This window comes from Ambystoma mexicanum, chromosome 1q, assembly GCF_040938575.1.
Source record: "Ambystoma mexicanum isolate Mex_15411 chromosome 1q, UKY_AmexF1_1, whole genome shotgun sequence".
Taxonomy (NCBI): domain Eukaryota; kingdom Metazoa; phylum Chordata; class Amphibia; order Caudata; family Ambystomatidae; genus Ambystoma; species Ambystoma mexicanum.
This window is the reverse complement of record NC_090922.1, coordinates 511,240,097-511,257,559: the sequence shown is the minus strand read 5'-3', so window position 1 is coordinate 511,257,559 and position 17,463 is coordinate 511,240,097. Positions and strand designations below refer to the sequence as shown.

Here is a 17,463-nt window from a genome sequence, read left to right as displayed (position 1 = left end):
CTCACACTTTTCCTTGTGGGGGGTTAGGCCCAGGTCCTGGATGCATTCCAGAGTCTTGACCAGTCGTGCCTTATACTCCACCTCCGATCTTGCAAACATCAAGATATCATTGCTGATATTTATGATCCCGTCCAGATCAGCCAAGGCACCCCTGATGATATTTTGGAAAACCTCTGCGGCGGACGACACACCAAAACAAAGACGTTTGTATCTGTACAGCACTTGGTGCGTCGTAAATGGTGTAATGTACCTGGAATCAGAGTGTAGCATGACCTGGTGATACCTAGACCTCAGATCCAGCTTCGTGAAAAACCTTGCACCCTGCAGTTTGGCTATAATGTCATCAATCGTGGGGGTTAAATGTCTATCCTCTTTGAGTACCTTGTTTGGTAGCAGCATATCCAAGCAATGACAATGGGCGATACCTAGGGTGTTGGCCCTTCGACCCTCTCAATGATGTTGAGGATGATAAGATTCTCAAATACATTTTCCACCCGCTCCATTAGATGAAATGGGACCCTCCTATGTTTCAGCGCGACAGGTTGGATGGACTTGTCAATGTGTAGCTTGATCAGCTCCCCCGCCAGCTGTCCGATTCTGATGAATACATCTGCAATCCTTTCCAACACCTCGTGCACATCCTACATGTACACACTGTAAGCAAAACTCACGATCTCCAAGGTCTCAGCCGCAGCACAGCTCAAAAGGGTGTTTGCACTCACATGCATGACGAAGAACCGGGCCTTGATTGAACTGGTGCGATGCTCCACCTGTAACACAAATGCACCCAAAAGACGGATCGGTTGGTCTCCTCCAAAAGTTAATATGTGTGCCTTTGGATGTTTCAGTGGGTGTGGGGCTCCTTCATTGCCCCCGTAGGACAAGGTTATAGTGTTGAGTGATGCAAGTGCACAGGAGATACTGCCTGACAATACGTAGCACGCTTTGCTACATCCACACTTCCATGCCTATAAGAACCGAGGTACGGACCCTCTGCGGCAAAGCCCTCGCAGGACAAGGCCATGGTGCTGAGCGATTCAGGTGCGCAGGAGGTGCTGCCCGAAGATATGTAGCAGGCTTCGCTACGTCCACTCTTCTGTGCATGTAAGAACCGAGGTACGGACCCTCTGCGGCAAAGCCATCGCAGGACAAGGCTGCAGTGTTGAGCAATGCAGGTGCGCAGGAGACGCTGCCTGACTATAAGTAGCACGCTTCGCTACGTCCACGCTTCTGTGCCTATAAGAACCAAGGTATGGACCCTCTGCGGCAAAGTCCTTGCAGGAAAAGGGTGCAGTGTTGAGCGACGTAGGTGTGCAGGAGACGCTGCCCTATGTCACATAGCAAGCTTCGCTACGTTCACACTTCCGTGCCTATAATAACCAAGGTACAGATCCTCTGTGGCAAAGCCCTCATAAGACAAGGGTGCCTTGTTGAGTGACGCAGGTGCATAGTAGACGCGGCCCTAGGTTACATAGCACGATTCACTACATTCACACTTCCGCGCCTATAAGAACAGAGCCACTTTCACTTTGCGGCAAAGCCCTTGCAGGACAAGGACAACCTCACCCTTCTGCTTGTGGCCACCAGTTAAGAAGGTTTAGGGGAGAGTAAGCTTATTACACTCCATGCAACCCCCCTGACGTGGTGCCCCATCTCACTCTTACGCATGCGTTGTTTCCCCCCACGTCCTGTCCTCACAGCACCCTCCTTCCCCCCTGATTACTTGCGCTCCCTCACATCTTATGACGCATGCGCTCCCTCGCAACACTAGGCTGTGTGCGCCCCCTCTTACTTTAGGTTGCATTCACTCCCTCACAACTTAGGCTGTCTTAGGCTGCATGCACTCCCGTGCAACTCTAGGTCACGTGCGCCCCCTCTTACTTTAGGTTACGCTCACTCCATTGCAACTTAGGCTGCGTGTGCTCCCTCTTACTTAGGCCACGCAACTTAGGCCACGTGCACTGCTTCTTACTTAGGCCGCGTGCACCCTTGAGCATTTTTAGGTAGCATGCACTCTCTCTCTATGCAGCTGCAGGCACCTCTCCTTCCCTCAGCCTCTGCGCTCCCCGCATTCCCCGCAGGCCTTTCCCTCCCCTCTTCTTAGCTCCCTCCCCTGATATTTTTTGTATTGTTCTTGACATTTTGTTTAGCTTACATTGCATTGTCTACATTTCTGCTGTGTTCATTCTTTAATTATAGGTTCCTGTGGTGATTGTTCTGTTCCTGTCGTTTTTTGTTTCTGCAGGGTTGTTTGCTTACATTGTACTGCCTGAATTCCTGCGGTGTTCATTCTTTACTTCTAGGTTCTTTGTGGTCAGTGTTCTTTTCCTGTCATTTTTGTTTCTCCAGGGTTGTTTGCTTACATTTTACTGTCTGCATCCCTGCTGTGTTCATTCCTTACTTATTGGTTCCTTTGGTGATTGACTTGTCTATGCACTGCATCTGATTTTCTGTCTGTCGTTCTTCCTCTGTGTGCCCCCCTCCTTCCGTGTGTCTCCCCCTATTGTTTCCCCCCTGCCTGCCTGCTTCCCAGTGCTACTCCCACCCTGTTTGGGCTCCCCCTCTCCCTCCCTTCCTCTCTGCACCCACTATGGTACTCTCTGCCTCACCTATCTTCTCTAAATGCTTTTCTATTGACTATCCTATCCCTCTCACTGGTTCTGGCAGGAAGAAGCTCAAAAGTGTCATCCTGATCTCCAACGCCAGGAATCTCTATCGCTGATTCCTACACCACTGCCTCCTCCAGACAGCCCCTTACCGATATCCCCTTTGTCGTTCCCTCTCCAGGCCTATGGACCCCCCATATGTTCTATGGACCCCCCATGAGTTCTCTGTTCTCTCTCCTTTTACTTCTTCGCCCATTAATGGTTACACCCGGTGTGGCGCCACCCTGGCCCCTTTCCACGCCTCCAAGACCATCATTAATGTTTATCTAAATGTCACCGTCTTGGTCAAAGGCCCTCAGACCAACCTCCTAGTCCAACCTCCTCCTCCTTCTCCTCTCGTCCTTCTTTCCCCTCTCTGGCTCCTCTGCCACCTCTATGGCTGCCTCTGCTACTTCTCTGGACACCCTGTTGCTACCTTCCTCCGCCACCCCTCTGGCTCCTCTGCCACCTTCATCCTCTGCCACCTCTACGGCTGCCTCTGCTTCTTCTCTAGCCACCATGTTGCCTCCTTCCTCCGCCACCCCTCTCGCACCCGGTTGTATACGAATTGTTCGTATTACAACTGTTCGAATTACAATTGACCTTTTCACAATTGACCGAATTGTGAAGGTCAATTGTAACATATATGCGGGGGGGAAACCCCCGGCAAACCCCCCACCCAACCCAAAACCCCCAAAACCCATTATATTATATAAAGCGATATATCAGCATTCTATTACTTAGGTCCGCCCCTCAACAAATGGGTATAATCTACCTTGAATTAATTTTTATTTGGGTTGACCTATAGTTTGCATTGGATATCCTAGAGCAATAATATTTCATATTCCGTACTTCCTGTTGAGCAGAATGCGTTATCTTTATTTTAATATAATTTGCGGTCTACGAAACAATTATTCGAATTCATTTAAATATGTGTATTACACATTGGGGTACGAGTTGTACTTTCAGCATTTGAATTAATCTCCAACACAATTCGGATTAATTTGTAGGGAGGACATATTTCATAGTTTGCTAGCCGTCACTAACTTTAAAGCAAGGGAACCTTGCTGCTCATAAAATGGCCACCATGTTATACTCTTAAATCTACCTCAGCTATACACACGGCCTAAACTAGAAAGTGACAAAGGGCAATTGGAACAACAAACCATAGAGACTGGTCGAGTGTTTGCATGCATGTATGCACGGACGTTTGTGTTTTTCACTTGTTCGTGAACAAGCTGCGGTCTTTTTGATCTTTCGGCTGATGCCAAATCAAACTGGAAACGAAACGGACCTTATGCTGCATTATTCTTGGCTTTTGAAGGAAGTATCTTTTATTGGTGTTCTCTGCACTGCTGTGAGTGCTATCCTCTCTGGGAGGATTGGAATCTCTTTCTCCCTCTGCAATATATATATATATATATATATATATATATATATATATATATATATATATATATATATATATATGCGGCCAACTGTGAAAAGGTCAATTGTGACCCTTTAAAATCGGTCAATTGTTCATTCAAACAATTGTAAACTAACAATTTGTTGTATACCCTGGCACCCACTGCCTTCTCCATTGTTACCTTGCCTTATTCTCTGTTGTCCTTTGCCCATCCTTAGGCACCTGAAACACTTCTGCAGGGTGTTCCTCTGACCTGTACCCCTCCACAGAAGTCCTTCAAAGGGGACAACCTGCTCCACATTGCTACTCTCAACTCTCGCTCAGCTGTCAAACACTCCTCTGACATCTACTGTCTCCTGGAAGAACTCAATTTGGATCTATTCGGTCTGACCACAGCTCGGTTTACGGCCAGCTCTGTCATGAGGTTTGACACACTCCTTCCTGATTGCTACAAGATCCTCCCCGAACCCAGAGCCAGCTGTCCAGGTGGGGTTGTAGCCTTGATCTTTCCGGAGTGGATCCCTGCTTCTATCATTCCTGTGCAGGACTACTCCTCCTTTGAATGCATGGTCTGCAGGCTCTCTATCTCTCATGGCCTTTCTCTCACTGTAGCTACTATCTAGAGGCCACCTGGCCAGGTCCCTCTTCCTCTTTGAGTAGCCGGACCTTTCCTCCTCCTCTCTCCTCGCTTCTCAACTTCTCCTCCAATCCAGTTCTGCTGCAGTCTCTACCTCTCCTGTTCCCTGCCAGGTTCTCTGTACACACAGCCTTGGCTTCTGATTTCATCACTAAAACACAGGACATCCTGTCCACCCTCTCTTCCTCTTGCTCCTACTCTTCCTTCTCCACACCTGGCACACCTGTGTCTCTCCTCCTCCCATCTCTTCCTTTCCCTTATTCACCCCAGACGATGTTTCTAGACAAGTCCGATATATGAACGTCTCATCAAAGCAGGTTCTCACCTGTTCATCCAGAACCATCAAGGAACAAATTGACAACCTTTCTCCAGACTTGGCCGATTTCTGCAAACACTCCTTTGCCACTGGAAGCTTCCCCTCCTCCTTAGGCACTCCCTTGTGCACCCCCTGCTAAAGAAGCCCTTGGCCGTTCCTTCCTCTCCGGCTAACTATCGCCCAATCTCCATTACTCACTTCCTGGGCAAACTCTTGGAAAAGATGTCCATCTCCCAGCTTAATCTGCACACTGAATCTGTTGGTTGTCTCCACAACCACCAGCCTGGCTTCGGAGCCGCCAGAAGCACAGAAACTGCTCTCCTGAACACTCATGAAGACCTGCTCTCTAACCTTTATTCTAACCTTCCTTCTGTCCTCATTCTCCTCGATCTTTCTTCTGACTTTGATATGGTCAACCATGCCATCCCGCTCAATCAACTCTGTGATAACCTGGGTATCACTAATCAGGCCCTGGCCTGGCCGACCTCCTTTCTCACTGAATGACCCACTGAGGTCCAACTGGGATCTTTCCTCTCCTCTATCTCTCTCTCTGCTTGTGGGGTTCCCCAGGGGTCTAACCTCTTCTCTGCCTGTTCAACCAATACCTGGCACCTCTTTCCCACCACATTGCTTCCTTCTGCTCCACCTTTCAGTGTTATGCGGATGACACTCAGCTCTCCTTCAGGCTCCCTTCAGCTGCCTCTTGTCCTTCGCTCATTCCAGGTTGTCTGACTGCACTTCAGGAATGGTGTGCCACCAATGATCTCTGCCTTAATGCCAGTAAGACTGAGATCCTCCTCATCGGAACACCAGCTCCCGACTTCCTCTCTCTCTCTGGCCACCCACTCTGGGCCCTCTTCCTGCTCATAACTGTGAGGCTAAGAAGCTTAGGGTCATCTTCGATTCCACCCTCCCCTTCTCTCCTAACTTCTCTGACATCTCTAAGAAGTCAAACTATCAGCTGAACCTCCTCAGAGATATTCTTCCTTTCCTAACTTTCCCCCAGAAGCATAGCTCTACTCCTCTCTAGGCTGGACTACTGCAACAGCCTCTTTCTAAATCTTCCTACCTCTACTCTCTGACCTCTACAACTTATCCAGAACAGGACTGCAAGACTTGTCCTTGGCCTCAAGTCCAGGGATTGTATCTCTCCAGCTCTGAATTCTCTTCATTGGCTCCAACTGGTGGCAAGGATCAGGTTCAAGACCCTCTGCATCTTCCACAAGGATTTCTCGGGCCTTGCGCCACACTACCTCCAACTCTGTCTTCCTAATCTTCCTTCTCGAGCTCTCCGCTCATCCACCTCCAACTCTCTGATGGTCAGTCGCTTTTCCAAGCAGATCGTTGGGGCAGATCTTTATCTTCCGCTAGGGCCTCACTCTGGAACAGTGTCCCTGCCTCTCTCAAAGTTGAGCAGAACCACCTCCGGTTCTGGAAGGAACTGAAGACCTTCCTCTTTGCTTCCGCTTTCTCTCTTCCTCTCCCCTGTTGATGTCCCGACTGCTCCATGCACTGGTCACCTGGCTACCCTCTGAACTTGGGCCCAGGCTCCTGCATGTCCAGTTGCGCTTTGCACTGCCTCCTGGCTCCCCTAGTACTTGTGGTCTGTATCTGCAACCCTACAGTCCCTTCTCTCTGCACTTATGAGCCACCTGTTGGCTGCACTTTTTGAGTTACCTGCACTGAGCCACACGATGGCCGCACTTTTGATTTACCTGCACTTCTGCCCCTCCTTAGCACTTCTCCCCCTCCTCCCCTTCCCTGCACTTTCCCAATCTTAATGACACAGGTCCTAGCAAGATCGTTGTTTTGTCCTCCCTATGTTTCCCCCTCGTTGTCTTGTCGCGCCTAGAAACACTTATGTACAGGCGCGTTATAAAAGCCATATCATATCATATCATTGCGTCGTAGTGCTCGTAGTGCGCTCTCGCAATGACATTGACAAAGGCACCTGTGTCCACTAACACTGGAACTGGTGACCCATGCACCGGCACCATGCATTTCGGCTGTCTCTTCATCTTCGTCCTCTTCGTCCTCTTGGCCTCTCCCTCCTCCTCCTGGTCAACGAGGGCCACATTCAATGGGTGCTGTTGTCTGAAGAATCCAGCCCTGACATGACCTCTCTGAACCACCACCGGGAGTGGAGCTCTGCACATTCGTGCATAGTAGTCAACATTCCAGCGCTATCCACATTCTTTTCCCTTCGCCGGGCACTCTGCTGAGTGTGGAAGGTAGTACCCACACTTTAGACATGACTCTGGCCATCTGGTGATTCTGTCTTTTGACTGTACGGCAGCCTGCCGGGCCCCTCTCGCCCCCTTACCACGATTTGTTGCACACACTTCATCAATTTTTAGCACGCATATCGCTGCGTCCATCTTGGAGTCACGTGTGCCCGCCACCTCATGGGAACATTTTAGTTCGAGGATTCTAGGCAGTGGTAGGCCTGGTTCACTCAGCACTTGACAATACACCTTTCCAGAAACACACCCTTGGATAAACTGGTACCGATTCATGCTCTACTAATTCTTCCATGCGCCGATCGCCACCATGCATAGTAGATGTGCATGAAAAGAGTCTAGGGATTCATCATCCTTTTGCCTGACATTACACATCAAAAACCTTTCATAATCCATGTTGGCAAGGGGCATAAAATGTTCGCATAGTGCATTCTTAGCTGCGTCATAGGAATTGTCCACCGGCTGAAAAGTCTTGAATATTTGATACACTGCCAGGACAGCCGAGTACAGGAGGGTTGCCACCTTGCTGTCATCATCATTCTCCCCTGTGGCTCTGAAATATATGTCCATCCGGTTGATCCACGAGTTCCACTGTGGACCCAGGCTGGATGGGGCCCCTGAAATGTCAAACTCTGGCATCAGGGCCAGTGCACCCTGTTGTCATGGTACCCGCACTGCCCCTTGTGCAACTCCCGCAGAATCAGCTCCTCCACCATTCTGTTCACTCATCATGTGGATGGCACTAGCCGGCACTTACTCTTGGGTGTGCTGAGTCACTTCCTCTTCCTCCATGTGGTACAACTTGCACATGGGTGCACAAGCAGGTGCTGCAATTCACACAGGAACAAACAGAAGAAAAATTGGGGCAGTCACCCCCCCCCCACCACCGTCTGCCAGAACAACACTGGCCAGAATAGCCCTTTCTCGACACACCCAGGTCTGCCCCACCAGAGTAGTATACAATGTTGCTGTGAACACAGGGTCCTCCCCCACAGAACCAAAATCCCTACTTGTGCCCAAATCGAAGCCTCAGGCCTTTCTGTGAAGTCTCCTCAACTGTAGGCATCATCTCTTCACAAATATGGAAGAATGTCCTGCTTATCCTCCTTTATGGTATTTTTTTTCATTTTGAAGGAAATGCCCACGTGTTCGTGGAGCATCAATACATTTTGCCTGGGAGGCTCACAAGCACTCCATGGGGAGCCGCAACCTCCGTGACACACACAACAAACATGCTGGCCGCTGCACTGCAACCGTTGGCTATGCGGCAGGTGAATGTGCTCTCAACTGTGCCGCAACTCAGAATCACTGCCCCCTAGCCCAGCGTGTCCTTGCTGTATTAGATGACCCCCTCGTTGAAAATGTTGTATAGCCCCCAGCGGGTCGCATGCACAGCGAGCCCGCATGACCCCCACAGATGACATGCAGGCACACTGCTCTCCGTCCGGGCTACGCACGTGCATTGAGGCACCATGAGACTCGCCCCATTTGTGATCTCTCACATGCGACAGAGTTACGTCACTCCGCTGCATGTGTTTCTTAAAGGAACACCATAATGAGCATCAACTCAGTTTAATCCATTACATCTCCTGTCCACAGGGCCTATTCTTAACACTAGCAAAGAAACCCAGCCTGAGATATCACAACAGATGGGAAGGTTGGGCCTTCCTTGTGTTCTGATGTGCTCAATAGTGATCAAGAATCTGGGCACCCGTATCGACAATGGGCTTGCTGGGGTATCCCAAATCATTGCTGTAAAAACTAAATACTTCCACCGTCTACACTGAATCATTTGGATAAGGCCTTTCATCACCTTCCTGCACAGATCCTTGCCATCATGCTGCTAGTTTCATGAGGAATATGAAATGCCAAAAGCATACAACTTGGCACCCCCATTTTCATTACTAAGAAATAAATGTGAATATATGCAGGACACAGTGGCAAGAATAGGCATCAGATTTGAATGGAGGGGCCACATGACATCATTCCTATGATCACTCAACTGGTTGCTGGTCACAAAAAGAGAATTTCAAAGCACTGTCCATCAGCCCTAGGATCCTTCAAGGCTGTGGAGTCAAATCCATCCATAAAAAGATCATCCCATTCCAACCGAGAAGAACTTTGAGATCCAGCAATCACCTACTGCTAGAAACCACCATGCCTGCTTTCTATAACTCAGCGCTCACCTTCTTTAACGCCATGCCAAAGGGAATCCACCAAATCCAAGATCATTTTACATTCAGGAAAATGCTAAAGTCCTTTCTTTTCTACACTCCTAACTAGCCAAGTATTTGTTTCAGTGGATTGTCCCTGCTTTACCTACACAAGGAAACATGCAGTTGTGATCTGTTGAATTCAATGGCGACTGCCATGTTTGCTGGCAGCCGCCATTGCAAAACTCATGTATATGGCTAAAATGACTTTTAAATCATACCATGCTGCATTGAAAGCCACATAATCTCAGGCAGTTCCTGGGTTCCCATACCTTTGACTGCAACAGCCAGGGGTGTAGGAACCCATAAAATCTGGAGGGTGGGGGGTGTCAGGGGGCACCTTGGGACTTTTCTTTTTTTATTGATTTATTGTTTTTTAGTCAAAGAACTCGACTTTTTCAAAATTAAAATAGCAGTACGTATTAAATCACATATATCATCACTGAATACCCTCTTCAACCTCCTTGACTCCCTTGACATTGCATATACAAATTACGTGGACAATCCTCAAATTCTCCTCCCCTCACTGGCACCTGCTCAGAAGATGCTGCCACACTAAACTCAATCTTCATCACCATTCAAGCCTGGATGGCCTCCCAGGGCCTTTGCTTGAATGATGACAAAATAGAACTCCTTATCATAGGACACCCAACAACTCTGAACAAATTGAACCCTGAATACTGAACCTTTATTATCAATGGCATCCCTATCCCTGTCTCACCCTCAGTAAAAACCCTGGGAGTCTATCTAGATTCCTCTCTTACAGTCACCAGACAATGCAACGCCATCGCCTCTTCAGCTACATACACCACAAAACTCCTTAACGCTACACCTCCACCTCATGCTACAATCTAAAAAAATTGCAAGTCATACAAAATAATGTCCTAAGTGCTGCCCTCAACCTCCCCGAAATGGAACACATATCAGCTGGCTGGAGGAAGTTACACTGGCTCCCTATCCAGGAAAGAATTCTCTTCAAGACCCTAACCATTACCCACAGATGCATATCCAAGTTAGTGCCACCCTACCTGTATCAAAGATTTGCCAAACCGCAATCAACCAGCCCCTTCAGAACCTCCTATGCTAAAAGGCTAGTTCAACCCACCTTTAAACGTGACAAAGCAGGTGGCTCAAGCTTTCCTGTCACTGCAGCCAAGCAATGGAACTCCCTCCCATACAATCTCAGATCAGAAGGCTCATACTGGGCTTTCCATTAAGGCCTCAAAACCTGGCTCTTCGACTAACTCAAAGGTCTTTGGCCTCCCACCATTTCCGGACCCTTGCAGCAATATCTATGCACTGTTTATACTTTGTCTTTATGCACCAATGTAACCAATGCACCAATCTAACCTGTAACCGCATTCTGGGCCAAAGTGGCCTCATGTAACCTGTTTTCCGCAGCGCCCTGATGCCTGAGGGTTTGTCCGTGCTATACAAATGCAAGGAAAAAGAAATAAATCTAGGGCTACAAGTTTCAGAATGCTAAAATGAAACCATTACAGGACTAGCGTCTCCTGAATGGAGTGGATAATGTTAGCCTGTATAGTCTGAGTGTTAGGTAACTGTAAATCAGTTGTACGTCTATAATAATGTAAGTCTAAATCTTAAATTAATTTTAATTTAGAATGCCATAAAAACGATGAATGGTGCTTGAAAATAAGCAAGGGCACATTTCTAAAAGTTGTCAAATGGTTTAGATCACCTGTGGTGGCATTGTGAGATCACAGGAACCACGAATACATCAGAAATTAAATCGGAAATTGAAACAAATCCCCTATTTTATGATGTACACATTTCAAAACATGACTTTAAACAATGGCACACAAAGTGCGTGTGGAAGCAACTGATTTGAATGTTAAAACTTATGAATGTGTCGATCGCAAACAAAAACGCCACATGCTTGTTGTGGATAAGGGTACTTGAGAGGAGTCAAACGAATGCTGAGCAAATAGCCACCCTTTGAGAGAAAGGACGATATGCTATCCCTTCCCTCCGCGCACTTCTCATCACGAATGTGTGTGACCTCACACCTCCAGCTTTGGCATTGTTCAGCCATGCCACACAATGAGCGAATTTCCATTTGCTCAGGGGTGACATACATTAAACCTTCCAGAATTATTTACCAAAATGCGATGACATGAAGGAAGAAGGCAGCGGAAAGTGAGAAGGCAGGTGAGAGGAAGGGAAAGGACACAGGATCACTAACATCTAAACCAGAGAGCAGGGAATCGTGTGGTTGCAACACGAGGCGGTTCAATGAGCAGGGACAGGTCAGCACAGTTGTTAGAAACCTTTCAGAATTATTTACCAAAACTCGATGACATGAGGAAGGCAGCGGGAAGAGAGAAGGCAGGTGAGAGGAAGGGAAAGGACGCAGGATCACTAGCGTCTAAACCAGAGAGCAGGGAAGTGAGTGGTTGCAACATGAGGTGGTTCAGTGAGCAGGTACAGAAAGGAAGAATATATAAAATACATACCTGAGAGCAGCAGAAAGCAGTCTTCTAGTCTCACTGACCATCGTCACCGAGTCAGGCTCACACTGACTCTCCGAATCCCAGCAGCACACGTCGCTGCCTGCTGGCTTCTGAAGGTGAGGAGAAGGCTGGCACGTGCCGTATTCCCCGAGGTGGGGGAGGAGAGGAACGCACGAACAAGAGTTGTTGTCAACAACTCTTGCTCGTAGTCCTGCGTCGTTCTCCTTCCCCTTCCCCACTGTTGTTGTGTGAATCATGATGCCATGGAATCGAATCCACGGTCCGCGCCTGCTGCGTGTAAAACTTCAGACAGTGTCTGAAGTTTGCACGCATCAGTGCACATGATGGCACACACAGGACACATAAACTGGGGGGGTGATGAAGGCCATTGTATCACCCCACTTAAGATTGTGGGGAGATTTGTCCCCCACATCCCCCCATGTCCTACGCCCAAGGCAACAGCAATCTGCTTGCAGCGTGTGTGGAGTAGGATTAGAATATGGTTGAAGGAGCACAAACACACACACATGGGCTCTTTCACCTGAATTCACTGGGCTGATTGGAATGAATCATAGGTATACAAATAAAAAAATGGATTTCATGGTATATAATTACATCATTTTATAAATAACCTATGCTCATTGTGACCCTACGACAAAATTAAAAAGGTTGATTGTTCTAACCATACACATCATGCATGCACTAGTTCTATGAAATTTCAAATCTGTAAGGACCGCCAAATAATTTCAGTCAGTCTGCACTTTATTTGTATCATATGTCACAGATGGTTCAAGGAATATTCAGAGTCTCATAGATGGCTCAAGTATTTTATTGAATGACTTTGCAAGGCCCTAGGGCGATTCCTCTCGCTCATCTAGAAATCATCAATCCTTCCTAGCCCGGGTGTTCCTACTCCTCAGGTTAATATATACAGAATATTGACCCCTAATGTCTAAGTTCTGACTTGTGTATCTGGCACCACCTTATCTATCTATCCTCCTTCAGGGACTTCCTAGCCTGATCCTACACTATCAGAAAGTGTAATTGTCTTAACAGTGCAATGGGGTGTGCCCTTCAGACACTCTGTCCAATTCAATCTTCTTCCTATCACATCCGCATACTCCTCTCCCTCTATGATGTTTCCCGCATATTACTCTCCACCGTCTATGGCAGTGGTTCTTCAGAAAGGAGGAGAGCTAGGAGGTTGGATTTAAATAGAAATAGAGTGTGAGTAGTGCAGAGAGGGAGAGGAGGGGCATTCCAGAGTAAGCGTGGAGATTAAGAGAGCAGAAACAAGAGGGAGTGCAAGGGACATGAGAGGTGGTAAGGAGGTGAGCCGAGGATGATCGTATGGAGCGAGGGGAGACTAGGGAGTGAGATGCACCAATAGGTATGTTGGGGCAAGCCAGTGAGTAGTTTTGAAGATGATGAGAATGAGTTTATACTTTGCCCTATGACTTTTAGATAACCACTAAACTAACAACGGACTGGGGAGATAGAGGCGAAGCGGGGAAGGTTGAAGAGTGTATGGACAGCAATGTTGAGGACTTTGTTGAGAGGTGAAAAAGCACAGTTGGGAAGGCCATAGACTAGACTGGCACAGTAGTCATATTGTGAAAGTACTAAAGAGCGGATTAGGTTCTTAGCAGTGTTGAAGGAAAGACCATGTCTTATTTTTCTGATGCTGAGTAGTATAGTATAGCCCAGTGGCAGATTTGTAGATGAAGAGCGAGAAGTTGTGAGATGGGTCAGAGGCAACATCAAGGTTGTGTGCAGAAACAGCGTAGGGAAGGTGGTAAGGAGAGAAGAACAGAAAAGGGGGAGAGGAAGAGATAGCCTGTTTCACTGGGAAGTAGAGAACTTCAGTCTTAGTAGAGTTGAGCATGAGTTGAGTATGAGCGAGTGAGATGACATGCAGTATTTGATGGCTCCGAGATGTTAGACATTTTTGACCATAGCTCGTCAGATAAGGAGGGAAAGTGTAGAGGAGCATCTGTATGCATCTGCTGGAGATCCCGCCCACTACTTCCCCTATGTTGGAGACATGAGACCATGCCATGTTTGGCACCAGTGTCGTGCCAATACCGCAGCAAGTATTTGGAAGAGGATACGCATTAAGAGAACCATATCGAATGTACCCCCGAAGAAATGACAATCTGCAGGAGGAACTCCCTGAGGGAATATAAGAAAGAGCAAAGAAGAGGAGCTAGTGACATCATAAAAATGTGTGCACAACGTCTCAGGATAGTGGCTGAAGATGATGTATAGATCCTAAAGGCCAATGACAAAGTAAGGATCAAGTGAACTCTCAAGTATAAAAGAAGAAGATTTGACATGCACAAAGTGCTGCAGAAAACAACTGTTCAATAAATGTACAGACGCTGCAACGCAAAGTAGATTAAGTCATCAAAGAAGCTAACTATGAGTAGTGAATAGAATGCAGGTGAAGCGGCCATTGTATAGAAACTGGACATTGGTATCATGAATTAAGTAAGCCAGAAACCATGACGCGGAAGAGTGGAAAACCGTGTTGAAGCAAGAACTTCAGGCTAGAAAGCAAGGTCAGCTTTCTACTCTGAAGAAGAAGGAGTGCGCAGAGGATGAACCTTCTCACATTAATGTGCAATAAAGAACAGAAAGGACGCCAAGCTGTAATTCATTAAGAGCATTTAAAGGCTACGAAATGGATCAAATAGTGGTCTCCTGTCACGTGAGCCAAGGATGGAAACAGAGTTTTGAACATGGAGTTCCAGACACAATATGTTAAACAGGATATCATATCTTGCCTCCTTTATTGTATATATTGGCCTAAGCCCAGTCGCTCTGCGAAGAAAACAGGGTTTCAAAGCTTCGATCTTAGATCAACTTAGCGTCATTTTACGTCTGTCTGCCATTTTGATTTCTATTCTAAAGTAGTTCTGTGTTCTAAAATGGTGGACAGTGTTTCCCGCTTGTAACTGAGCCGTCCTGACCTTTGTACATAAATTAATATCTAAACTGTCCGTTGTCCGAATGTTTGGGTCAAGTAAAGAGACCTTGTCCCATGCCTGACTTGTAGACAGAGGATTACCTGCGCCAACAAGTCCGATCCATGGACATACATCAACCACAATGTAGTGCCAATACTGAACGTGGACACTAGCTGAACTACATTGTATAGGATATGTGTTAAGGCTTATTGTTAAATCCAAGAACACACTGTTGCCATTGTGACTTGTTTAACATGTAAACTGAAGATGATCCACATGCATATAGTTGGACAAACTAGAAGTGAACTCAGCACGAACCCTAGACAGAGGGCCTCATTACAACTCAGGCGTTAAGGGTTAACGCCGTCGTTAACCCTTAACGCCTGATTCCAATTTTAACGGCTGCTTTTAGCAGGCGTTAAAATCCATGGCGCTAAACCGCCTTGGTGCTAATTACGGCACCGTAATTTACAGTGCCGTAATTAGCGCCTTCCCCACTCTCATTATGCCCTATGGGGCAAAAATGGGAATGGGGAAGGGTAAATGGGAAATGGGGATTTACCGCCCCACTCACCTTGGAATGGGGCGGTAAATCCGCCATCCACCATGGTGTAAACATAGTTTAAACATAGTTTACACCATGGTGGTAAAGTTGGTGTACTTACCGCCTGGGTCCTAATGACCCCACGAGTATCATTAACCTGTAGAGGGGCTAGACAGTATGATTGGAAATGTATAAAATGCATAACTGTTTAGACGTCCAGTCCCTCTCACTTCTCACACCAAAAGGGCTGGTATTCACTGCGATGTACTGAGGGCCAGATAGCTATCTGATACTTTGTTTCTTTGTACACTGTACAGTCTTAGAATAAAGATCTGTGAATCTTTTTAAACTTGTGTTTGGTGTAATTCCTTTTGGGGTACTCAGCCTCAATATTTCCTTTTGCTTTTACAGATAGAGAGTGACCACATTCTCAAAGACAAGGATACTCTGCAAGGCCAAGTACAAAGCCAATTTCATGACAGAAAGCATGGGTGATGAGAGATGCTGGGCTAATTGGGTGGTGAGGTAGTTTCATGTCCTATCTCCTTACCCCTGGGTCTGGGCTTACTTGCTGCTAAATGAAACAAATCTTTCAGATATGGCACAAGCTTTTACAGATGGCGCCCGAATAGGGACCCTCAAATTTGATGCCATCTCGTTGAAGGTTGACGCGGCTATCGGAACGGGATCGGACGGTGACAAAGGGGGCCCCTTTCTTGGATGAGACGCGATACCTCAGCAGCGCTGCACGACCCGATCCCTGGACGGTGAGCATGCGGACTGAGACAGCATCTTGACGAGGGTCCATATATTGAGGTGGGCAAATTTGCCGAAATCACCAACCACGTGGGACCTTTGTTAGTACTTTGAAATCCGATCGGACCTCCTTAGGATTTGATCAGGTGAGTCGTGACCTGATTCTTAAGTATCCTGATAATTAGTTTTGGCGTATTGCACTCGCGAGTACAATTATTGACCAGGTAACACCAGTATTCTGATATGCCTGGGAAATTGTCTGCCTGCTTCAGGGCGTTATTCCGCAGTGACAGACAATCTTTGGAATTTGGCCGACAGGCGCCAATGGAGGGGTCGCCGGCGTGTACTATGTACTGTAAGCACGGCATTCGTACTATAGTGTTTAATGATATTTGGCACAGACAAACTAGACATGCTTCCGAATTTCAGTGGCCAATCAATGGCAGTTTTGAAATTCCTCGTATTTAATATTTAGAATCTATATTATTAAAGAAAAAGGCTAGACCTGCAGCATTTGACGTATTACAGAATTGGAAGAAAGAAGCTATGCATCTATGCAGCAACTTAAGAGTAGGGAAAAGCATGCGCGCCGTCATATGACGAACGCCGAAAAAGCATTGTTATATGATCAAAATAAACAGTCTGAGTCAGTTAGGAATATGGATAGGGCTTTTTCACTTGGTATCCAAAAAATGTATCCTTCTAAAGACTTTCATGTATCTGATGAGCTGATTGAAAACAAACTTTTAAATGAGGGAAGGCCTGGTGCCACTGCGCCACCTATGTATGTTCCTCTTCCTGCTGTTATTCCTCCTCCTGTAGCTCCTCCTGCTCCTCCTATTGCTCCTCTTAATGTTCCTCTTCCTCCAGCTGTTGTTCCTCCTCTTGTTGTCACTCCTCCACCTGCTCCTCCACCTTTGCCTGCTGTTATGGGTCTGGTGGGTTTGCCTGCTGCACCAGTGATGGCACCTCTATTTCCGAATGTACAAGGTTTGCCTACTCTCCCTCTTCCAAGTGGTTCTGCACCGCTTGTAGTAGATCGGGGAGCGGGATCGAGGTTTGTAACTCGTAATACTGTGTCTTCAGAGAGAAAGCATGAATTGACAGCATGGGCTAAGCATTGTATGGAGAAGGATGAAAAAGCTGATATTTTTGCCACACTCTATAATTTAGACAATTTTCCTGAGAGAAACGTTTTTATTGAAGGATTTGGAATTCATTTATGTATGATGTAGAACAGACTAAATAATATAGATCTCCC

At 47.0% G+C, this 17,463-nt stretch overlaps 1 long non-coding RNA gene across 1 annotated transcript in view; it reads left to right on the top strand.

The window, feature by feature from the left end:
* LOC138521630 (uncharacterized) overlaps positions 1-17,463 on the top strand; it is a 41,081-nt gene that overhangs the window by 7,073 nt on the left and 16,545 nt on the right. The window lies entirely within an intron of this gene.